This window comes from Schistocerca serialis, chromosome 2 (assembly GCF_023864345.2).
Source record: "Schistocerca serialis cubense isolate TAMUIC-IGC-003099 chromosome 2, iqSchSeri2.2, whole genome shotgun sequence".
NCBI lineage: Eukaryota > Metazoa > Arthropoda > Insecta > Orthoptera > Acrididae > Schistocerca > Schistocerca serialis.
In genome coordinates this window covers 1,015,887,128-1,015,913,504 of record NC_064639.1, presented here as the reverse complement: position 1 = coordinate 1,015,913,504, position 26,377 = coordinate 1,015,887,128, and the positions used below count along the sequence as shown (strand labels likewise).

Sequence of the window (26,377 nt, the reverse complement as noted above, 5' to 3'; positions counted from 1 at the left end):
TTCGCTTTCTAAGCCCGAGTTGATAAGTGGATTTTGGTTTTTATCTCTGAAGGAAATTTATTATATTCAAATTTAGAATACACTCAAGAATTCGGCAGCAAACCCAAGTGAAGCGTATTCATCTGCTATTTCGTCCCTCCGTCTTTTTATTTAATTTTAATTTTTAAAATCTCACCTGTCTTGTAACTGGTTTGATGCGGCCAGTCACGAATTCCTATCCTGTGCCACCCTCTTCATCTCAGAGTAGCACTTGTAACCTAAGTCCTCAATTATTTGCTGGATATGTTCCAATCTCTGCCTTCCTCTGCAGTTTCTACCCTCTACCGTTCGCTCTAGTACCATGGACGTTATTTCCTGATGTATTAACAGATGTCTTACCATACTGTCCCTTATTGTCAGTGATTTCCACATATTCCTTTCCTCGCCGATTCTCCGGAGAATCTCTTGATTCCTTACCTTATCAGTCCACTTAATTTTCAACATTCGTCTGTAGCGCCACATTTCAAATGCTTCTATTCCGGTTTTCCCACAGTCCACGTTTCACTACCATGCAATTTTGTGCTTCAAACGTACATTCTCAGAAATTTTTTCCTCAAATTAGGGCCTCTGTTTTATACTAGTAGACTTTGGCCAGGAATGCCCCTTTTTTTTCCAAATGCTAGTCTGCATTTGATGTCCTCCTCGCTCCGTCCGTCAATGGTTATTTCGCTGCCTCCGTAGCAGAATTCCTTATCTTCGTCTACTTCGTGATGTTGAGTTTGTCGCTGTTCCCATTTCAGCTAGTTCCCATTACGTTCGTCTTTCTTCCATTTGCTCTCAAGTCATTTTCTGTACTCGCTAGACCGTTTATTCCATTCAACACATCATATAATTCTTCTTCACTTTCACTGAGGATAGCAAAGTCATCAGCGCGTCTTATCATTGATATCCTTTTACCATGAATTTTAATGCAACTCTTGAGCCTTTCTTTTATTTCCCGTCATTGATTCTTCGATGTATAGATTGAACAGTAGGAATGAAAGACTATGTCCTTTTCTTGCACCCTTTCTAATCGGAACGCTTCGTTCTTGGTCTGACACTCTTATTGTTCCCTCTTGGCTCTTGTACATATTGTATATTACCCGTCTTTCCCGATAGCTTATACCTATTTTTCTCAGAATTTCGAATACTTTTTCCACGTCGACAAGTCCTACGACTGTGTATTGATTTCTCTTTACTCTTGTTTCCATTATCATCCGCAATGTCAGAAATGGCTGCCTGGTGTCTCTACCTTTTCTAAGCCCCTAACAGGTTCTCGTATAACGTATCCTCAATTTCTTTTCCATTCTTCTGTATATTATTTTTGTTGGCAACTTACATGTGTGAGCTGTTAAGCAGATTATGCAACAATTCTCGCACTTTTCGTCCCTTGCAATCGTGGAATCGTGTGAATAACGTTTTTCAGAAAGTCAGATATTACGTCGCCATACCTTTACATTCTAAACACCAACGTGAACAGTCATTTCGTTACCCCTTCCCCCCTAGATTTTAGAAATTCTGATGGAATGTTATCTGTCCCTTCTGCCTTATTCTATTTTAAGTCTTCCAAAAGTTTTACATTTTGATTCTAATACTGGATCCCCTATCTCTTCTATATCGACACCCTTCTTATATACGGGAGACATCTGCACTTACTGAAGTAGCAGTTGAGGAGAAAATCTGTCATTTGTGTGTCACTTCCCGTGCTCGCTATGATATTTACTGATCTACTGTTCTAAGATTCGCAGAAGTGAAACAGTCATCAATCCGAATATTGTTTTAAATACCACATGGACCTGTTGAAGGTGATATGCCGTTGCCTTCCTTCATTCTCTGAACTTATTATTTATTTACCCAGCCGGTTATAAGGAGAGCCAACAGTTTAACGTGGATTCCAGTGACAATGTAACTCGGAATTTTTCGCGTCAACGAACATTGCCAGTGGTGAAATAAGCGACAAGTGACAGGTATAAATCGTAGGAGGGTCCAGTGATCGAATCCGAGAGTTTTGGATTTGTAACCTGAGCCACCGAGACACTAAAATAGTGAAAAACCACGAGGCTTGTAGAGCGGTCGGACAGTAGCGAACACAGGAGACCGCCTGGACACTTCCGTTCGGTACGCAGCGAGCAGGTAGGCAGAGAGATAGACATTCGCAGTGGTCGGTGGCCGAACCGGCGTCCTTTGGTTGGGGCCTGCAACCCCGCCAACGCTGCAGCGCTTGAATATTGCATGAGCGCTGCCGTTCGATAGTCGGATGTGTAACCTCAACGCGATTTGTCCCCTCCCCCCTACCCCAACCACCCACACGGCGCCGTCGCTTTTCCTGTAAAAATTTAGTATGCTGTTTAGTAACAAAAAACCGACAGAAAAAGGTTTGTTTTATTTTTAATAACAGTGCTGTCGCGTCTCGCGTGCTCGTACCATTTTATGAGCTCGACAGGCGTTTGGAAAAACCACAGCTGAATAATATTGGCGCTTTTTTCCTCGCCCCTCTTCGAATTTCCCTGAAGCTATTCCGATAGCGAAAGCACAACAGAAAGTCAGCTGCATACGCGATATAAAAAAGTTGACGTCCGGAAACCACTAATCGCTGGCATTTCTCTGAAAGTCGGAGACATTCGGAGATGAGTGGCATTAGATCGGCTCTGGGCACGAGGGCTTCATTGCCTTTCACAGCGGAGAATTTTTTGTGTTAATGTTGTATAGGTGTAAGTATTTGAGGAGGACATCAATAAGTACTCTTACCAAAGAGAGAAAGACAGCTGTGTCTTGGCTGCGGTTTCTGGACTGTTACGAAACAACACATCATCGCAGGCATAAATCATCAACGGTCAACTCTTTCATTAATACTTTTCGTGACGTCTTTTTATGATAAGAAGAGTGTTTTTAACTCAACTAACACAGAACACTCTCTCTCTCCTTCCATCACTTCCATTCACGGCTCCACTCCATACAAATACTTTCAGAAAGGACTTCCTGACACTTAAATCTACACTCGATGTTAACAAATTTCTCTTCTTCGGAAATGCTTTTCTTGCAATTGCCAGTCTACATTTCACATCCTCCCTACTTCGACCATCATCAGTTGTTTCGCTCCCCAAACAGCAAAAGTCATCTACTACTTTAAGTGTCTCGTTTTCTAATTTAATTCCCTCAGCATCACTTCATTTAATTCGACTACATTGCGTTATCCTCGTCTTGCTTTTGTTGATGTTTATCTTATATCCTCTTTTCAAGACACTGTCCATTCAGTTCAACTGCTCTTCCAAGTCCTTGGATGTTTCTTACGAATTACAATGTCATCAGCCAACCTAAAAGTTTATATTTCTTCCCCTTGAACTTTAATTCCTACTCCATTTTTTTTTTCCTTCACTGCTTGCTCAATATACAGATTGAATAACATCGGGGATAGCCTACAACCCTGTCTCACTCCCTTCTCAACCATTGCCACCCTTTCGTGCCCCTCGACTCTTATAACTGCCATTTGATTTCTACACAAATTGTATTTTGCCCCTGCCACTTCCAGAATTCGAAAGAGACCATTCCAGTCAACTTTGTCAAAAGTTTCTCTAAGTCTTCAAATGGTATAAACGTAGTTTTGTCTTTCTTTAATATATCTTCTATGAGAGGGCGTACGGTCAGGACTGCCTCTTGTGTTGCTACATTTCTCCTGAATCCAAAATGATCTTCCCCGAGATCGGCTTTTACCAGTTTTTCCATTTTTCTTTATAGGGTTCATGTTAGTATTTTGCAACCGTGACTAATTAAACTGATAGTTTGGTAATTTTCACATCTGTCGGCATCTGCTTTCTTTGGAATTGGAATTATGATATTCTTCTTGAAGTCAGAAGGTATTTCGCCTGGGCCGGCCGAAGTGGCCGTGCGGTTAAAGGCGCTGCAGTCTGGAACCGCAGGACCGCTACGGTCGCAGGTTCGAATCCTGCCTCCGGCATGGATGTTTGTGATGTCCTTAGGTTAGTTAGGTTTAACTAGTTCTAAGTTCTAGGGGACTAATGACCTCAGCAGTTGAGTCCCATAGTGCTCAGAGCCATTTGAACCATTTATTTCGCCTGTCTCATACATCTTACTCACCAGTTGAAAGAGTTTTATCATGGCTGTCTCTCCCAAGGCTGTAAGTAGCTCTAACGGAATGTTGTCTACTGCTGGAGTCTTATTTCGACTTGTCTTTCAGTGCTTTGTCAAATTCTTCACGCAGTACCGTATCTCCCATTTCATCTTAACCTACGTCCTCTTGCATTTCCATAATACTGCCCTTAAGTACATCTCTCTTGTACAAATCCTCTCTATATTCCTTCTACCTTTCTTATTTCCGCCGGCCGGTGTGGCCGAGCGGTTCTAGGCGCTTCGGTCTGGAACCGCGCGACCGCTACGGTCGCACGTTCGAATCCTGCCTCGGGCATGGATGTGTGTGATGTCCTTGGGTAAGTTAGGTTTAAGTAGTTCAAAGTTCTAGGGGACTGATGACCTCAGATGTTAAGTTCGATAGTGCTCAGAGCAATTTGAACCATTTTTTTCGTATTTCCCTTATTTGCTTAGCTTTGCTTTCCATCTGAGCTCTTGATATTCGTACAGGTGATTCTCTTTTCTCCAAAGGTCTCTTTACTTTTCCTGTAGGCAGCATCTATCTTTTCCTAGTGATATATGTTTCTACATCCTTACATTTGCCCTCCAACCACTCCTGCTTATTTAAAAACATACGTTTTAATAAAGTATTAAAGCATAAAACATACTGAAAAATGAACTACGCTTACTCTAGAATCTGTACCGAAGTACAGTGTTGACCATAGCAACATAACTACACATCAGCATCATGTAGCTTATGAATATTCAACGGATGGTCAAAGCATGAATTTTATCGTGTAAAACAACAAGGAGATAGCAACGATTTTACTACGGTCAACACTGCACTTATGTACAGATTCTATAATATGCAAGGTTTACATTTTTTCTATGTTTATCCTTTAATACTTTTATAAAATCGAACACTGGCGGAAAAAAATCGCATCACCAAAAAATAACTAATGTAGAATAATGACATTTTGCGAGTACATTTGCCTAGGTAAAATATTTAAGTGATTAACACTGAAGGACCACAGATTAATGCAAGCGAGTGATAAGCCATTGCAAATGGGAAATACGGGTACATTAATAACTGGTGTAACCGCCAGAATGTTGCATGCAAGCATACAATCGTACATGCAGTTTGTTGTACAGATGCCAGATGTCAGTTTGTGGGATGCAGTTCCATGTTTGTTGCACCTGATCGGCCAATGAACGAACGATTAACGCTCGTTGTGAATGAGGCTGGAGTTGTCGTCCAATGAAGTCCCGTATGTGCTCGACTGGAGAGACATCTGTTGATCGAGCAGGCCGACACAACATGTCGACACTCTGTAGAGCATGTTGAGTTTCAACGGCGGTATGTGGGCGAGCGTTATTCCGTTGGAAAACACCCCCTGGAATGCTGTTCGTCATTGGCAGCGCAACAGGTCAAATCACAGGACTGACGTACAAATTTGCACTCAGGGTGCTTGGAATAACCGCGAGAGTGATTCTGCTATCATATGAAATCGCGCCACAGGTGTAGGTCTAGTGTGTCTAGAAGGCAGAGAGGCTGGGTGCAGGACCTTAACCAAAACACCACCATCACTGGCACCGAAGCAGAACCAGTTTTCATCAGGGAACACAACAGACCTTCACCTTGTGCATAAATGAGCTCTGTCTTGACACCACAGAAGCCGCCAGTGGAATGCAGGCCACAGGGCGTGTGGCTAGGAGCTGTCCTTGAAATAACAGATTTGTAACAATCCGTTGTGCCACTGTGGTGTCAACTGCAGATGCAGTATGTTGAGCCCAGGGCAATACGCCACACAAGACAGTGTTCCCACTTGGTACTTGCATGTGGCCATTCAGAGTCCGGTCTCCCTACGATCGTACATTCGTGTGAACACCGTTGCGAGCAATCATGTGCAGTGGCTCTATTCCTGCCAAGACTCTCTGCAGTATCGCAGAAGGGACCTCCAGCTTCTCGTAGGCCTATTACACGACCTCGCTGAAACTCAGAGAGGTGTTGATAATGGAGTCTTTGTCGTTTCAAGGCGTTCTTGACTAACATTAACCAACCACGTCCAGTCTCAAAGGTAACTAACGCTCACGACCGCTACAGCTTGTGTTTAAAGCAACCGTGTTTTGCATCCTCATAGTGACGGTGCTCATGAAGCTGGCGCGAAATTTGGAAAGATATCATAGTTCAGATGTGGAAACATGCTTACCAACTTCCGTTAATGTCACACAACTCCTTCTTCGTATTATGATTTTTTTCCGTCAGTGTATGTTTTTAAAGATCGTTAATTGCATTTTTTGGTGATTGTTTCCATAGATTTGACGATGGTTGGTACTCAGCCGAAACCGGCAATACACTACACTACTGGCCATGGAAATTGCTACACCTCGAAGATGACGTGCTACAGGTGCGAAATTTAACCGACAGGAAGAAGATGCTGTGATATGCAAATGATTAGCTTATCAGACCATTCTCACAAGGTTGGCGCCGGTGGCGACACCTACAACGTGCTAACATGAGGAAAGATTTACAACCGATTTCTCATACACAAACAGCAGTTGACCGGCGTTGCCTGGAAAAACGTTGTTGTCATGCCTCGTGTAAGGAGGAGAAATGCGTACCATCACGTTTCCGACTTTGGCAAAGGTCGGATTGTAGCCTATCGCGATTGCGATTTATCGTATCGCGACATTGCTGCTCGCGTTGGTCGAGAGCCAATGAGTGTTTGCAGAATAAGGAACCAGTCGGTTCAGGAGGGTGATACGGAACGCCGTGCTGGATCTCAACGGCCTCGTATCACTAGCAGTCGAGATGACAGGCATCTTATCCGCATGGCTGTAACGGATGGTGCAAATACGTCTCCATCTCTGAGTCAACAGATGGGGACGTTTGCAAGACAACAACCATCTGCAGGAACAGTTCGACGACGTTTGCAGCAGCATGGACTATCAGCTCGGAGACCATGGCTGCCGTTACCCTTGAAGCTGGATCACAGACAGGAGCGCCTGCGATGGTGTACTCTACGACGAACCTGGATGCACGAATGAATCCAGGTTCTGTTTATAGCATCATGATGGTCGCATCCGCGTTTGGCGCCATCGCGGTGAATGCACATTGGAAGCGTGTATTCGTCATCGCCATACTGGCGTATCACCCGGCGTGATGGCATGGGGTGCCATTGGCTACACGTCTCGGTCACGTCTTGTTCGCATTGACGGCACTTTGAACAGTGGCCGTTACATTTCAGATGTGTTACGACCCGCGGCTGTACCCTTCATTCGATCCCTGCGAAACCTTACATTTCAGCAGGATAATGCATGGCCGCATGTTGCCGGTCCTGTACGGGTTTTTTCTGGATACAGAAAATGTTCGACTGCTGTCCTGGCCAACGGATTCTCCAGATCTCTCACCAATTGAAAACGTCTGGTCAATGGTGGCCGAGCAACTGGCTCGTCACAATACGCCAGTCACTACTCTTGATGAACTGTGGTATCGTGGTGAAGCTACATGGGGAGCTGTACCCGTACACCCCATTCAAGCTCTGTTTGACTCAATGCTGAGGCGTATCAAGGCCGTTATTACGGCCAGGTTTTGTTGTTGTGGGTACTGATTTCTCAGGATCTACGCACCCAAACTGCGTGAAGATGTAATCACATGTCAGCTGTAGTATAAATGGCTCTGAGCACTATGGGACTTAACATCTATGGTCATCAGTCCCCTAGAACTTAGGACTACTTAAACCTAACTAACCTAAGGACAGCACACAACACCCAGCCATCACGAGGCAGAGAAAATCCCTGACCCCGCCGGGAATCGAACCCGGGAACCCGGGCGTGGGAAGCGAGAACGCTACCGCACGACTACGAGATGCGGGCAGCTGTAGTATAATTTATTTGTCCAATGAATACCCATTTATCATCTTCATTTTTCTTGGTGTAGCAATTTTAATGGCCAGTAGTGTATATTTCCTCGTGATCACGGTCATTAAAAATTGCATCAAGTAATACAGATCGCTCTGTCTCTATCACCCGACGATGCCTGGTCTTACAAATCCTGTGTAACTCAAAAACATTAAAGTTTGTACCTTGTACTTCGGAAAGTCAGGTTGATCTCAGTCCACGAATGAAACGACGTGGCAGCGATAAGGAGTAATTCAGAAAAGTAGTTTGACTTCGTCAGGAGATGGTAGGGGTGGGGGAGAAAGACACAATGCCGACGTTTGCCCTGGGCGCCAGATATCCTATAGTTAGCGCCCCTTCCCCCACTCCCAGGAGAAATGCTCGGTGACACTGCGTGATTCGGACAGCCCGGTCGCTCAGCTACAGTAGCAGAAAACGTGACGTGATCCGGAAGACCTTGAGCCGCGGCGAACACAAGGCGTCCCGGCCGCCACCGGCTTCCGCGGCGCGACGCCGTCGTCTGCCGGGGCCCGTGGCGTGCGCGCCCGGACGACTCTGTCAGCTGTTGAGGCCCGGCACGCAAGGGCGCCGCCGCCGCCGCCGCCGATTGTTTGCCCAAATTGGTCCAAATTGTTTGTGAAATTGGGGCAGCGAGCGGGAGGGGGAGGGGGAGGAAGCGCTGCCGGGGGTGGCGCGCCCGCCGGCCTAATGAAATGAAAGCGCCGGGCCGGGTCTCGCGTGCGACGCGGCCACAATAGCGTCGTGTGCCGGGCCACCTGCGTCCGCCACATGACGGCATTTGCAAGTGAAAAGCCGAGACAGCGGCGGCAGCCATTGACACACGTCACAAATCTGTCCGCCAGCACGAACTGCCCCGGGGCCGGCCTGGCCTCGACGCGCGGACCGCTACTGCTGCCACGGCACCGTGCCGCTGGTAAACTGCCGCGCCCTCACTCTCGCTCTCTAACAAATTTCAAGTTTTGAAGCGCCACTGGAATGTGCCAGCCTGTTAATAATTGCGCTAATTTTGTCTAGAAAATGGGGGTGACGACAACGGGTATTGTGCAACTGTTTACTGTATAGTGGTCAAAATACGAGGCGTGTTTTTTTAAGTAAGTACCGTTTTGAAATTAAAAAAAAAGACGTGCTAGGATATCTCAATAATGTTCTTTTTACATGAAAGCATGTACCTTAATCTACGTACTGACGCCATTACAGTTTGATTCTTCCATGTTTACGTTGTGAACTGAGTGTTTAAGTGCTGCGCGGGATTAGCCGAGCTGACAGCTGGCACGCTAGCTCAGCCTGTTCGGTCAGAGGGTTAGCAGCCCTCTGTAATAAAAAAGAAAAACTGAGCTAATCGATCAACAACGAACTTAAACGGATGTCTTACGACGTCCGCCCCGAGCAGATGCAACAAACAAAAGCGAACAAAATGAGATTAAAAAAATAAAATAAAATAAAGCGGTCTAGGCGCTGCAGTCAGGGACTGTGCGGCTGGTCCTGTTGGAGGTTCGAGTCCTCCCTCGGCCATGGGTGTGTGTGTTTGTCCTTAGGATAATTTAGGTTAAGTAGTGTGTAAGCATAGGGACTGATGACCTTAGCAGTTAAGTCCCATAAGATTTCACACTTTTTTTTTTTTTTTTTGAGTGTTTAAGATGCCTCCGATGATCGTGAGCCCCGCCGACTGTGAAGTACAGGCTGTTATAAGATTTCTTAGTGCTAAAGGCCTAAAAGCGATCGATATTCATCGTGAAATCTGTGCAGTTTACGGAGAAAACCTTATGAGTGATGGAATGGTAAGAAAGTGGGTGAGAGCATTTAAAGATGGCCGCACAAATGTGCATGATGAACAACGGAGTGGGCGTCCTTCCACCGTTAATGAAAGTTTGGTCCAGGAAGTGGACAATAAGGTGAGAGAAAACAGATGCTTTACCATTTCCTCCTTGCGGGATGACTTTCCTAATGTTTCTCGTAATGTTTTGTATGGCATTGTGACCGAGCACTTGAATTATCGAAAATTGTGCGCACGTTGGGTACGGAAAATGTTGACGGATGTGCACAAAACCAAACGTTTATACAGTGCATTGACTTTCCTTGAGCGGTACCACAACGACGGTGATGATTTCTTAAGCCAAATTGTTACGGGTGATGAAACATGGGTGGCTTACGTCACACCAGAGTCAAAGCAACAGTCCATATAAGTTGAGCAAAGGCATCGTTTTGCTGCAAGACAATGCCCGTCCGCATGTGGTGAATCGACCCAAAGATCTCATCTCATATTTTCGATGGGAAACTAAATCATCCTCCGTACAGCCCCGGCTTGCGCCCAGTGACTACCATCTGTTCCTGCGCTTGAAGAGACACCTAGGCGGTCAGCGTCTTCAAGACGATGACGAAGTCAAAACAGTGGTGATGCAGTGGTTAACAAGTCAGGCGGCAGACTTCTCTGAGGAGGGTATTCAAAAACTGGTACAACGTTATGACAAGTGCCTCAATATTGACGGAAATTATGTACAAAAGTAAATTAATGTACAGGCTTTTATGTAAAAATAAAATTATTGAGATATCTTAGCACGTCTTTTTTTAATTTCAAAACGGTACTTACTTAATAAACACGCCTCGTAAAAGTTGCATATTGCTGAAACCTTGAAATTGAACTTTGTGATCCAGAAACGCGTTATGTAATTCTAGCGACAAAAGACTTTAATTTTCTATCGTGAGGGTGGGATGGGGGTAGGGGACGGGGGGGGGGGGGGGGCACGGAGGGGGGCAGTATGTGCAGTCTATTGCAACATTATGATACTTGTGCTGTGTAACGTCACGAGAGATGCGCTGCTTCAGGATGGTTTGGACAACAATAACGATACCAAATAGGCTCCGTTAGCAAGAACTACGCGCCAGGATACCTCTCAAGGCTCATCCTCTAACTCGAGTTCGCGGAGAGGCTCGCCTCGCATGGGAACGAAATCACTCCTTTCGTGTTAGGCAGCAGTGGGACACAACCCTCTCTCCCGATGAGGTCCACTCTCACAATACGTACACTACTGGCCATTAAAATTGCTACACCAAGAAGAAATGAAGATGATAAACTGGTATTCATTGGACAAATATATTATACTAGAATTGACATGTGGTTACATTTTCACGCAATTTGGGTGCATAGATCCTGAGAAATCAGTACTCATAACAACCAATTCTGGCCGTAATAACAGCCTTGATACGCCTGGGCATTAAGTCCTACAGAGCTTGGATGGCGTGTACAGGTACAGCTGCCCATGCAGCTTCAACACCATACCACAGTTCATCAAGAGTAGTGACTGGCGTATTGTGACGTGTCAGTTGCTCAGTCACTATTGACCACACGTTTTCAATTGGTGACAGATGTGGAGAATGTGTTGGCCAGGACAGCAGTCGAACATTTTCTGTATCCAGAAAAACCCGTACAGGACCTGCAACATGCGGTCGTGCATTATCCTGCTGAAATGTAGGGTTTCGCAGGGATCGAATGAAGGGTAGAGCCATGGGTCGTAACACATCTGAAATATAACGTCCACTGTTCAAAGTGCCATCAATGCAAACAAGAGGTGACCGAGACGCGTAACCGATGGCACCCCATACCATCACGCCGGGTGATACGCCAGTATGGCTATGACGAATACACGCTTCCAATATGCGTTCACAGCGATGTCGCCAAACACGGATGCGACCATCATGATGGTGTAAACAAAACCTGGATTCATCCGAAAAAATGACGTTTTGCCATTCTTGCACCCAGGTTCGTCGTTGAGTACACCATCGCAGGTGTTCCTGTCTGTGATGGAGCGTCAAGGGTAACCGCAGCCACGGTCTCCGAGCTGATAGTCCATGTTGCTGCAAACGTCGTGTAAGTGTTCGTACAGACGGTCTGTTGACTCAGGGATCGAGACGTGGCTGCACGATCCGTTACAGCCATGAGGAAAAGATGCCTGTTATCTCGACTGCTAGTGATACGAGGCCGTTGGGATCCAGCATGGCGTTCCGTGAACCCACCGATTCCATATTCTGCTAACAGTCAATGGATCTCGACCAACGCGAGCAGCAATGTTGGGATACGATAAACCGCAATCCGATAGGCTACAATCCGACCTTTATCATAGTCGGAAACGTGATGGTACGCATTTCTCTTCCTTGCACGAGGCATTATAACAACGTTTCACCAGGCAACGCCTGTCAACTGCTGTTTGTGTATGAGAAATCGGCTGGAAACTTTCCTCATGTCAGCACGTTGAAGGTGTCGCCGCCGGCGCCAACCTTGTGTGAATGCTCTGAGAAGCTAATCATTTGCATATCACAGCATCTGCTTCCTGTCGGTTAAATTTCGAGTCTGTTGTGGTGTCACCGCCAGACACCACACTTGCTAGATGGTAGCCTTTAAATCGGCCGCGGTCCATTAGTATAACATGTACCGTCAAGAGCGATGTTCACCATTTATGGATTAAAGTTAAGTATTCCACAGCTACGTCCTTTTTTGCTAGTCTCATTTCCTTGACCTGTTCCAGACCTCACGCCAGCCTGCGTGAGCTAAAACGCGTGCCTCTCGGCTTGCTCTCATAGTGGGTTGGCTCTCTTGCCAGTCCACAACATCTGTAGCGCGTCATCTTCATGGTGCAGCAATTTTAATGGCCAGTAGTGTATATTCGAGTGTGGAGGCAACAAGGACAGAGTTTACACCCCAAGAATTGTGGTGTCCTAAGCCATCACCCTTAACAAGGAGATTTGGTACCACCACCTTAATCAACGAGGATTGGTCATGTTTTGTCGTGGAACAATGTGTGACTGGAGGGCACCCCTCGTGGGAGGTTGACTGGCTTGAGGCATCGGGACGACATCCTTGCACGCATTGGGGCTCCGTTTGGTGAACAGATTGGAGCGGAATTCACGCTGAAGGGTGACACTGCACGCCCCCATCGCCACAATATTGAGAATACCTCCCTATTGGAGCATACGAACAGTCGGATGGAATGGCTCTCGTATTCTCCGGCTCTCAACTGCATTGAAAATGCAGGCGTCATTGTCCTATCCAGGCAGAGACCATATAGAGGCTGCTGCGGAGAAATGGAGCAATATCCTAGAGGCTTATTTGGACAATTTGATGAGGGGTATGCCTAACCACATTCAAAAGAGCCTCCAGTTACGAGGAGGGTCAGTTGGTTCATAAACAATGTGTCATGCAAGATGACAGTGAAAAGAAACTGTAGTGTTTGCATTGGAATCTTTTGTAAGGTTTTGATTATTTTTTGCGTTTATTAAGTGGTTATGTGTTTACCTTTTTTATTTTCGTTTTCTTGTGACTGTATCTGACAGAGCAAAACCACTTCTCTCTTCTATTACGTCCAGTATTGACAAAAAAGAAATATGCAACATTTAGTTTGACCACTGTATAACTATGCCGTCTTTTTAAAAGGATTTGTTGTGTAAGATGTTTTTGGTACATTTGTCGCATTTGCGAGCTTTCGACAATTAACATTATCGTTTTCGTCCGGAAAGCAGCTGGTTATTGAAGGAGTAACAGAATTCCATACCGATAGCAGTTGTAGTGGACCATTTGACTGTACATACGTATAGATGGCGCACGCCCCTATTTCTGTTGTACTGCAGTTTGAAACCAAGTAATGTGCCGGGCGTCAAACAGACGACCTTCCGTCATTATGCAACCATGCGAAGTGGAGCCGACAGTTACAATTTTTCTCATTTATAGCTCAAATCAAGCACTGCTATTAACAACTGAACGACTTGTATTTGTATTACACATGTATTAGTACAGTTTACCCAGTTTCTCTGAAATTCTCAATATAAATGCGATGGTAGCGTTTTTACATTTGGGCAGGTGAAACCATAACAAAGAGATTGAAACATTGCGTTAACTTTTTATCTTCTTATACACGACAGAATTACAGTTGTTAAGGGAATTTCTGATTTTATTGCAGTGTGAGTCATTTAGTTCAACGCTTCCACAAAACAGAACACTAAATATCGGTTTGGCAGCAAGTATTTAGTTTTCTGATGAAAAAAAATGGTTCAAATGGCTCTGAGCACTATGGGACTTAACATCTATGGTCATCAGTCCCCTAGAACTTAGAACTACTTAAACCTGACTAACCTAAGGACATCACAAACATCCATGCCCGAGGCAGGATTCGAACCTGCGACCGTAGTGGTCACGCGGTTCCAGATTGAGGCGCCTAGAGCCACACGGCCACATCGGCCGGCTTTCTTATGAACAATGTAGTTAAATGTTTGCTTTTATAAGAAATGATGTCCAAGTCCATCCATGATGTTTGGTTTTACACAAAATGAAAGTTTATATTTATGACTTACTTTTAATGCAATACAGATAACGAAACAATATGAAGATAAAATACATAATCTGTCAGTAAAGTTTGGTTAAGGTGGAGACACTTGTAATGTATTAGGTATTAATGTTCTGCTGTATCAGAATATTCATAATTCATAGCATTTTAGAACTGGGTAGCAACATACATGCTAACTTTAATAACAGAATGTATTCGCAAATTTTGTTGTATTCTTAAAACAGCTTTACCTGTGCAACGGAATATTACTTCCTTTCTCATATCTTTCACTGCGACCAAATGCTGCACAAGATTCCACCACTACAATAAAGAAACACTTACCGAAATTATTACAATTAAGATAACTTTAACAGTATTCCAGAAGTCGTCTGCAAATGGTTGCAGTCACTAGTCAGCCGAAGGACATGTTGGTTTCAAAATAATGACGGGGCACAAGGTCTATATCATCTATGATCTAAGATACAGCCACATGTTAGACTGTGGTACAGCCCACTGTGGCCAGAGATTACACTGGCGCCAACGATGAAACGTTAGTTGCAGTGTCTTTGTTTCCATGGTGGAATACAATCGTGTGGCAGTGGAGTCTGACCAAGATTTTCTGGAGTTTTCCTTTGGTGACCAGGCGAATGCGAGAGCTGGAAATCGACTACCTGAAATTTCCAATTAGCTGTGCGTAACGAAATCTTACAGATAGGCGGCCAAAAATTATTATACCGGCCCCAGTGGGGAAACGTCACTCGCAGCGCTTTTGGCTCCGCAAAGATGTACCGGGTGATCAAAAAGTCAGTATAAATTTGAAAACTTAATAAACCACGGAATAATGTAGATATAGAGGTAAAAATTGACACACATGCTTGGAATGACATGGGGCTTTATTAGAACAAAAAAAATTATTGCTGGACGCGTGAAAGATCTCTTGCGCGCGTCGTTTGGTGATGATCGTGTGCTCAGCCGCCACTTTCGTCATGCTTGGCTTCCCAGGTCCCCAGACCTCAGTCCGTGCGATTATTGGCTTTGGGGTTACCTGAAGTCGCAAGTGTATCGTGATCGACCGACATCTCTAGGGATGCTAAAAGATAATATGCGACGCCAATGCCTCACCATAACTCCGGACATGCTTTACAGTGCTGTTCACAACATTATTCTTCGACTACAGCTATTGTTGGCGAATGATGGTGGACATATTGAGCATTTCCTGGAAAGAACATCATCTTTGCTTTGTCTTACTATATTATTCTAATTATTGCTATTCTGATCAGATGAAGCGCCATCTGTCGGACATTTTTTGAACGTTTGTATTTTTTTGGTTCTAATAAAACCCCATGTCATTCCAAGCATGTGTGTCAATTTGTACCTCTCTATCTACATTATTCCGTGATTCATTCAGTTTTCAAATTTATACTGACTTTTTGATCACCCGGTATAATAACGGGGTTCCTAGTGTTGGCTCGTTTCGCACTATGTGAGTGACTCCATTTAGCAGCTGGAAAAAATGTGGTACCTTCCGACCAGCGAGAAGCAGGTCTTATGGGATTGTTGCTCAGCTCAGTATCTCCAACGCGACGGGTATCTGCCTTCCACGACTACCATCTGATACATCCGAATAAAGCCCACTCGATAATACTTCATCCTGCGTTCCCCTTCTTTCCGTATCTTTTATACTCGAAGAACATAGCATGTTGAAAGTAGAGGACAGGAGAACAGGGTTTAACGTCTGGTCCACGATAAAATTACTATGACAGTCCATAGACTGGCAGTGGACGTTGAAGGGATAATTAGTTGACCGTAGCATTTTCAAACTAACCGCTCTGGCAGTCGTGTGTTTTAAGAAAACAATGGAATACTTTGGTCTGGATAAGTGGAGAGGAATGTGAAACCGACTTTTCCAGAAAGAGACCTTGGGGTTATTCGTCGGTCTTTACGAGGAGATTCATCGTGCAAGTGGACTGTTAAAGCAGAACAAGAGGTTACACATAAGAATAAAATTGAGAAATGTAATCAGCCTTACAGTGCTTATAAACAAAGCCTATCCGAAGTCTCAAAGAAGATAAAGGATTTTGAACTCACTAAAGGTTGATGTCTGACACCATGGACTACGTTTCAGAGTCGAACAGCGACTGGAAATTTGAGCTGCTGCAAAGTAGCTCACTAGAATCTATGCTTAAGCCTAAGGACACGGTAGAGTCGAAATAAGAGCAATGACTATGTGTTTGTTCCAGATGCAGGCTTAAATATGTTAAAAAATTACGCCACGGCAAATACCGGCTGCCTCAGGTAGTTTGTACTTGGTTATGAAGTAAATGGATTGGCATTTGGTCGGCATAATTTTGATTTTCCAGATTTTGCGACAGTGAGTAATTTTATGCCACCCTGGATGTGAGTTTCGGTGGATGATCACTGAGGTGACAGAAGTCGTGGGATAGCCATATGAACGTATACAGATGGCAGTATTATCACGTACACGAGGTATAAAAGAGCAGTGCATTGGCGGATCTGTCATTTGTACCTAGGTGACTCATGTGAAAAGGTTTTCGACGTGACTATGGCCGCACAATGAGAATTAACAGACTTAGAATGCGGAATGATACTTGTAGCTAGAAGCATGGAACATTGTATTTCGCCGGCCGGTGTGGCCGAGCGGTTCTAGGCGCTTTAGCCTGGAACTGCGCGACCGCTACGGTCGCAGGTTTGAATCCTGCCTCGGGCATGTAATGTCCTTAGGTTAGTTATGTTTAAGTAGTTCTAAGTTCTAGGGGACATGATCTCAGATGTTAAGTCCCATAGTGCTCAGAGCCATTTTTGAACATTGTGTTTCGGAAATTGTCAGGGAATTCAGTATTGCGAGATCCACAGGGACGAGAGTGTGCCGAGAATATTACATTCCAGGCATTGTCTCTCGTGCAATGGTTGATGATATTCACTTAACGACCGAGAGCAGCGGCGTTGCGTAGAGTTATCAGTGCTAACAGACGAGCAACGCTGGGTGAAATAACGGCAGAAATCAATGTGGGAGTTACGACGAACCTGTCCGTTAGGTCAGTATTGTGAAATTTGGCGTTAATTGGCTATGGCAGAAGACGGCCGACGCGAGTACAATTGCTAACAACACGATATCATCGGCAGCGCCTCTCCTGGGTTCGTGATCATATCGATTGGACTCTAGACGACTGAAAGACTATGGCCCGATTTCAGCTGGTAAGAGGTGATGGGAAGGTTCGAGCGTGGCGCAAACCCGACGAAGCCAAGGTCCCAAGTTGCCAGCAAGGCACTGTGCAGGCTGGTGGTGGCTCCATGTGGTGTGGGCTGTCCTCTGGTAAAACTGAAGCGATCATTGGATGGAAATGTCTATGACTACTTGGAGACCATTTGCAGCCATTCGTGGACTTCATGTTCCCAAGCAACGACAGAATTTTTATGGATGACAATGGTCCATGTCACTGGACCAAAATTATTCGTTCTCGACATGAACCCCATCGAACACTTGCGGGAGATTATCGAGAGGTCAGTTTGTGCACAAAATCCTGAACCGCCAACATTTCCGCAATTAGCGACGGCTTTTGAGGCACCATGGCTCATTATTTCTACAGGGCACTTCCAGTGACTTGTTGAGACCATGGAACTTCGAGTTGCTGCATTACGCCTGAAGAAAGGAGGTCCGACACGATATTAGGAGGTATTCCACTACTTTTGTCGCCTCAGTGTGCATCGCAGTGTCGTTGGCGTAGAGTGCCATTTCACCGACGACCTGTTCAGGCATATCGATCGTGTAAACAGTGTGCACAAGAAGCGCACCTTGTAGTGCTCTTGCCTCCGATGGCCGTGTCTGACTGGGACGAATACTATTTCTTACAAAGAAGCGCCGCTTCGTGATAAAGGAGTTGATAATCATTATGCACTCTGGGCACCGAAGCTGACCTGGTTTCTAAATGAGATCATCATGACAGACGCGATCAGAACCTTTTTCTATGCATCGGAATACTGCTCCTGTTGGTTCTCCATTTGTCCTGGCCAGACAAATATGCTCAGCCAAGCGCAGGGATTGCTGTAGAACGCTCAGTCCGGAAACCAAACTGCTCGGCTGTTAGGATGTTGGTGTCTGAGAGGACTTAGAGGAAGAGGTAAAGATTATGTTCGAGAAGTTTGCTGAGGTGTATTATTAGGCAGACAGGACGGCAGTTTTCCGAGATGAATAGCTTTTTGTTAGTTTTCGGAAGAGTGATAAACTTCTTAGTTTCCCAAGCCTAGCACTCGCTTGCAAAAAAATGGTTCAAATGGCTCTGAGCACTATGGGACTTAACATCTATGGTCATCAGTCCCCTAGAACGTATAACTACTTAAATCTAACTAACCTAAGGACATCACACACATCCACGCCCGAGGCAGGATTCGAACCTGCGACCGTAGACTCGCTTGCACCCGGCCCTGTGGCCGAGCGGTTCTAGGTGCTTCAGTCTGGAACCGGGCTGCTGGTTCGAATCCTGCCTCGGGCATGGATGTGTGTGATGTCCTTAGGTTAGTTAGGTTTAAGTAGTTCTAAGTCTAGGGGACTGATGACCTCAGATGTAAAGTCCCATAGGGCTCAGAGCCATTTGAACCATCTGAACTCGCTAGCAAAGGGGATACGGAAACACCTGCAGTGGTAAAGCACACCTGTTCAGGAGGAAGTAACAGCTCGGTACTAACTCAAGTCTCGCATAAGGTATAACTTAAGCAAAAGCCTAAAAACGATAGCAAGAGGTAGTTATATGATCCTCACCTACAAATCCCTCATCCGCCCGATTCTAACTTACGTCAAAGTTACCCGGATCTCCACGTCCATTAAATTCTGCAGATACTACATATGCAGAGTGTTTCACAATTCCTATCACAGGGTTCTGGGGGATGTAAGGAGGAATTAGTAAAGAAAGTTTTATAATTCTCGAATAATTTAATCTAGCCACAAAATATTATATGTTTGGAAGCCGGGATGAGAATGGTCATGCGGAAGCTGCTTTAGACTTTCTACGAATAAGAACATGAAGTCAAGGAAGTTTTCATGTTTTGGAGAATCAATGGTGCAAGTGAAAGAAAACTTCAGAACAAAGATAACAGAGTAAAGCAGACAGGTACAAACATCGAACGCGGATGACTACATAGCTCTTCTGACCAAATCTAGTCTGCTTCTGTTAATGTGACCATACGAACTGTTTACAGTACATCAAATTTTTACAGTACATAAAAATTAGGACGAAGGTGAGGAAGAGGACTTGAGCAAATGAAGTGCAAATAATTGTATAAAATGAGTACGACAAGGAATAATATTTCCCGTTTTGCAGCGAAGTCCACGAGAGTGATACGGACATGACGTCGCAAGATACTTATGACTGAGCTGAACTAGAGGAACATATGATAAAACGTATAGTTTCTAATAAACCACTTAGTATCAAAATGAAGCACTTATGCTAAAACTGTCGGTGAGCAGTTCGTCTGTATTATAATTGAGATGTTACAGTAATTCTCACTACAGAAATGCAGTCCATTTGAAAGATAAAATGAGCAGATGCCTAACGCACATGTTTGGAATGATTTAGAATACGTAACTTCTAAGAACAGTGCAGGATGGGGCCTAGGATAATTAAGTGAACTACGCAGAAAAACACGCGAGCATCTGGTAATGGCATGCGACGTGCGTCACATCTGGCAATACTTATTCTGCTAAACTACGATCATAGCTCTCAGACGTCACAGTAAGCAAGTCTTTCCTAAAGGTTTCTCCCGACGTCTTGGAATGGACATTAAAGCGCTTCGCGAAACCTGAACTCGCTTGGTCATGTAGCAGCTGTTTACATGTTGCCCATAGTACCGTTACCTAACGAAACCAGTCACCTAAAACTGAAACGCGTATGCTGTGTCTAAATGTAAACGTATATAATATACAAATAATTAGCAACACCGCTCCATGTGTTTCCGTAGTGTAGTGGTTATCACATCCGCCTAACACGCGGAAGGTCCCCGGTTCGATCCCGGGCGGAAACATAATTTTTAATCAATGGAAGATAGATCCTCGTTGGGTAAAGAATTCGCCTGTTGGCTTGCTGATCCCAAATTCCATTGTAGACATTACAGTTTCAGTTAGATAGCAAATGTATGCGTCCTTTTATGTATTGCCACAAAGCCAAAAATGACGGATAGTACAACAAATTACGACTGTTTTATGTAATGCTGATAACATGAGAACAGTAAAGAGTTGTATGCGAATGGAAAGACATGTTATTTCTGTGTCCGACCTATCATATTAAAAAAAATTATATTTTACTAATTCAGTCTGCAAACATCGTACAAACATATATGCACATCGGAGAAACTTCTGCGTGCAGTAAATTAATATCTGCAGTGTACTAATGGGAGCTGTTTATTCATCTGACTGGGAGATTTAGATGCATAGAAATCCGAAGTACGTGGTGGGTATGATACATAATTGTAACTCGTACAATACAGTGAATCAAGTGTAAACTTTCAGAGATAGCTTCTGAGTGTTTTGGTATAATGGATCCACGATCTATGACGGCTCGTCACAGAGTAATAATGCAATAATGATTTATTCGATTTGCTACGTCAGTCACCCTTGTTCCTGCAAAAATACCTTTATAACCCTGGAGAAGCGTGTAATATTCAATAGCCAAAACGTATCACACTCAACACAGAGCAATGCAATAACTCTCAGACTAAACACTGTAGTACGATGTGGTTGCCGTCGGTGTGGGAACATCTTAACATAGCGTCGTTGGGTCGCTTTTCCATTGGATTCAGTGAACCCAGGTACGAGGTGCGTATCTGCCAACTCTTTGTCGGTAAACCTGTTCATAGCAGTGCTGTGGATCGCTGTTAACGCAGAACTGACTCTGGCGGAAAACGAATCCCCAGACAGAACCGATCAGTACTGAATGTAAACTTCAGGTCAACGAGTTCAAGAAGACATTACTGTTGTCAAGAGAAGGTACGGTGAGTGAATGGAAACAAGACACACATGTCTACCGTCGACATTTGCACTGTTGTAACTATTTTCAGTGCATTACAGAAATAAATCTATCTGGGGCAAGAAACAAATCCAACTGCAATAACTTGGTAACCAGCCGGAGGAGCCTGTCCGATCCTTATATCAAAATATTCAGAAGGTATCTGTGAACAACCTCTGCAAGTTTGTCAGTTCACCTTGTGTATATCGAGGTGACAGAAGTAATGGGATAGCAAATAAGCACATATACAGATGGCGGTAATACCGCGTACACAAAGCATAAAAGGGCAGTGCATAGGCGGAGTTGTCATTCGTACTCATCTTAAGTCGTGTGAGGTTTTACATCATGGTTATGGTCGCAAGACCGGTATTAGCAGACTCTGAACGCGGAATGCTAGGTGCAGTTAGACGCATAGGATGTTCCATTTCGGAAATCCTTAGGGAATTCGATATCCCGAAATCTACAGTGTTGAGAGTGTGCCGAGACTACCACATTTCAGGCATAACCTCTCACAATGGACAACGACCGAGAACAGCGACGTTTGCATTGAGTTTTCAGTGCTAACAGACAAGCGACACTGCGTGAAATAACAGCAGAAATCAATGAGGGAGATACGGCTAATTTATCCTTTAGGATAGTGCGGCGAAATTTGTCATGACATCGCCTGCAGGATTCTCCAGGGCTCGAGATCATATCGAAGCCATGGAACCAAGTTGTCAACAAGACACTGTGCAAACTGGTCATGGCTCCATAATGGTGTGGGCTGTGCCTACGTGGAATGGATTGCGTCCTCTGGTTATGTTCGGCTGGAGACCATTTCCAGCCATTCATGGTCTTCATGTTCCCAACACCGATGGGAAATTTATGCATGACAATATGCCACGTCACAGGGCCAGAACTGTTTGCGACTGGTTTGAAGAACATTGTGGATAATTCGTGCGAATGATTTAGCCACCCACATCGCCCGACATGAATCCCATCGAACATTTATGGGACATAATCGAGGGGTCAGTTCGTGCACAAAATCCGGCAGCGCAACACTTTCGCAATTATGGGCGGCTATAGAGGGAGCATGGCTCATATTTATGCAAGGGACTTCCGACTTGTTGAGTCCATATCACGTCGAGTTGTTGCACTACGCCGGGCAAAATGAGGTCCGGTACGATACTGGGAGGTATCCCATGGCTTTCGTTAACGCAGCGTATGTCATTGACAGTGGGAAGTTGTAAAAGCGCATAAGCGATAGCTGATACTGAGAAGCTTACTACCTTACGTATTATTTCGTATTTCAGTTACTCATCTCACTATTGAAGTCGCTCTGAAAGAGGAAATTCTTGTATTTTTCTTACTGGACGAAATTCAACTACGGCTGAAGGAAGGGTCCGTACCTATTTAAGAATGTTGCGGGAATCAGTAGGCTTTCAGTATTTACATAATATCGGGTGACCACTGTTCTCATTTGCCATTATTTTTGTTACCTGGCTGTTGCAACATATGAAAGCAGGAATTCAGTCGCAGGTGGTGGAAAAAGAGCTCATATTTTTTTATTTTTTGTATATAAGTAATTATTAATGCGTGATGTTCTCGAAATAGCTACTACTTTTGTTTTATCCGCATCCACAGATGGCCGCTGGCCCCTGACAACTATTAATTTTCATGTTGGTTCTTGAATAGGAGTATTATAGTCAAATGAAACGGAAGCCGGCCGGGATGAAATGCTCGAAATGCTCACAAAGACACGGCGGTAACAAAAAATTGCTCCGTCAAGAGGATAATTTTAGAAATGATTTTTTTTGTGACCGCCCATAGCTGCAGCTTCGCGTGTTCTTCCGCATCTGGGGCAAGTCGAGAAACTCGGGCTTTAGAAGAGCACCGAAGCTCTGTGATTTCGTTTCCTGGGGGCCGCGAACGTGGCGCTGCCGCGAGCCCTACAATTATATCAACCGATCGACCGACCAGCGGAATCAAGGGAGAATGGGCAGGCATGAAGTGGAAGCGTTTAGGCGTTTGAATGGTTGAGTCGATGTTTCAGAGTGTTTCGAACCCTCTGATACGTAACGAGTACACGGCGGAATAACAGGAAGTCATACAGCGATGTTAACCATCGCGCAATCGGAGAACTCAAGTTGTTTGTCAAAGACGACGCTGTTATCGTGTTGAGTTGTGAATTTTTGACGGTTTTGGGTTGTCATATTTTAGATTGCACGATTGTGGCTAGATAAAGGCGTTACTTCGCATAGTTACAACATAGTACGTAATTTACGCTTTAGAAAATATTTACCTACACCATTTTCTTTGTGACCTGGAGCTACCTGGACAGCTTCGTCTCGTTCCGTCTTTACAACTTGATCTCGTTTCGTCTTTACTCTTCCAGTCCTATTGAAATGGAAATAATACAGTTGCGCTTCATTTGTCTTAAATATCGATATTTGCTACATTTTTCTGCTTTTTCTATTTCATTATGCATTATCAATAAAGTTAATTATGCTGTTCATAACTATGTCTTCTTGTTGCGGAATTATTACTGAACCCCCCCCCCCCCATCGATTAGAGGATTTTATGGTAGAAGTAATTAAAAGCTGGATTCCTAATGATAGTAGCTCTGCAGCGTTAGTCCTGAGTTACACTTCAACTGTTCTTCAATAAGGTATCAGGCGAGTATTGCAGTAGTCAAAGCACTAAGTGAATACTCTGTAGCTTTCCTAAAAGATTTTATGCGAATTAGAGGACGGTTATTTTTAAAAGGTCGCAATCGCATTACTCTACCAGCTCTCTGTCTACACCGAGCGAGGTGGTGCAGTGGTTAGCACACTGGACTCGCATTCGGGAGGACGACGGTTCAATCCCGCGTCCGGCCATCCTGATTTAGGTTTTCCGTGATTTCCCTAAATCGATCCAGGCAAATGCCAGGATGGTACCTCTGAAAGGGCACGGCCGACTTCCTTCCCTCATCCGATGAGACCGATGACCTCGCTGTTTGGTCTCTTCCCCCCAAACAAACAACAACAACCCTGTCTACAGTTTTTTAAATTTAAGTTAATAATTTATTTAGAACTACTGGTCAGAATGAGATTTTCACTCTGCAGCGGAGTGTGCGCGGATATGACACTTCTTGGTAGATTAAAACTGTGTGCCGGACAGAGACTCGAATTCGGGACCTTTGTCTAGGTCCCGAGTTCGAGTCTCGGTCTGGCACACAGTCTTAAGCTGTCAGGAAGTTTCAACTATTGGTCAGTTTAAGACTTTCAAATTGCAAAATGAAGTACTTATTCTAACGAAATAGCCTGGTGAAACATTTGGAGGTACTGTGGTGCTCACCCAATAGACTGCTGTTTTCTGTAGTAATGATCACGCCTTTGGGATTCAAAACAAAAGGATTCTTCGTGAGACTATCTAAACATAAGTATGTAGGGGCGTATTACCTTCCCATATGAGGCTTATTTGAGGCAGCAGATATGACGCTGATTTTAAGAGTATTTGACTACATACTAACATTTCGTGTTCATCAGGTTTTTCTAGAGAGTAACCTTCTGTGGTCTCAGTTTTTTGGACATTGACAGTATAGTTCGGCCAGACATTCACCCAAGCCTCGTCCACCATGTGTATGTCGTTTATGGGACGAGTACGATGCCAGTTCATGGTGATGGGTCTGGGTCTGCAGAACGTCCATTTCTGCCTCGACGGACCACACAGTTCTTTTGTTCACGGGTTATTGTCATTTAACTTGTGTACTGCAGACGAGCGAAGCTGAAATTTTTTTTCTGCAGGACTACTTGCTATTTAAAATTAAGCAGAGGTATTAGATCTTCTGTTCGAAGCTGTTGATGGTGCCCCATCACAGCTTGTGCAGGGGTATGTCAGTGAAATAGAATGAAATCTGATTGTATTGGCTCTAGAGTCACATGTTGATGATTCCCTTTTGGCTTGCATGTGCAGATATTAGTCGACCACAGAATTATTTTATGGGAGTGAGGGCGCATCGGTCGGCTTATTGTGAGTGTTTATGGCGATGTTTCGAGAGGACATGCTGAACCACCTGATAGTATATGCACAGCTGTCTTGAAATCATTCACAGTGCGAAGTGCTTTCCTTAGTCACTTCTGTACTTGTTTACTGTTCTTGTTTTCTGATAACGGTCGTGGAAGGCCAAATGTAATAACATCGCCGTCGGCTACTACACAAGTAAGCGCGTGAAATAGAAAGAAAACCAGTTATCTTGTGGGTCACTTTTATTTTCTTCCACAACGCCTTTCGAGGATTTACACCGTCAACCTCAGGGGTATAAGCGGATAACATGGGAATTTCTTTTTCTGAATATACACAACTGTATGCCTTACATACAATTTCGCAACACATTTGTTATCTTGTGTGAGTAATTACCAGAATACAGCACTGAAGTCATATGTTATAAACTACAGCAGTGCTACTTCAGGATGTCCCAACAAAAATGACAATGAGGGTCGTTATAAACACACACACACACACACACACACACACACACACACACACACACACACAAGCGCACGCAAACACAAGAAGTACTAAAATTTTAACCATAATAATGCAGTAAATAAATGATTTTTTACTTTATCTACAAAAGAGCGTGCACTACTTCCAGTAGAAAATTTTTGGCTTTGTTTCAAGCCTCATCTATTTTATATGGTATATAAATTGTGCTAGTTAGTATTGCATCGATCTAATACAAACGCCGTCAGGGTTTTACAAAAAAGTGAGAACGGTTAAATAATTTTTATCTTATGTGGAAAACTACTGTAATTTATATCGCTCACTGAGCGCGGAACTTCTCTTGTTGCCTTTCCATGTTCAAGGATATTGAAATTTTTATTGTGTATACTACAAACAGAACAACATGGATAGCATATGAACAAAGAAGCAAATTCGCGCTTTAATTGCGCTAACGTGGCAATTTTATTGTCGTTCATTTTCATGATCAAACTAAGCGGCACGCGTTAGATACAAAATGTCCCAGGAGGGATGGTCAAGTTTCACGGACATGACAGGAAC

General features: G+C 44.2%; 1 protein-coding gene and 1 non-coding gene across 2 annotated transcripts in view; one reads left to right on the top strand and one right to left on the bottom strand.

Moving 5' to 3' along the window:
* LOC126456594 (protein lozenge-like) overlaps positions 1-26,377 on the bottom strand; it is a 739,855-nt gene that overhangs the window by 338,184 nt on the left and 375,294 nt on the right. The window lies entirely within an intron of this gene.
* Trnav-aac (transfer RNA valine (anticodon AAC)) lies at positions 20,300-20,372 on the top strand. The gene has a single exon. It is a non-coding gene; the product is annotated as a tRNA-Val (tRNA).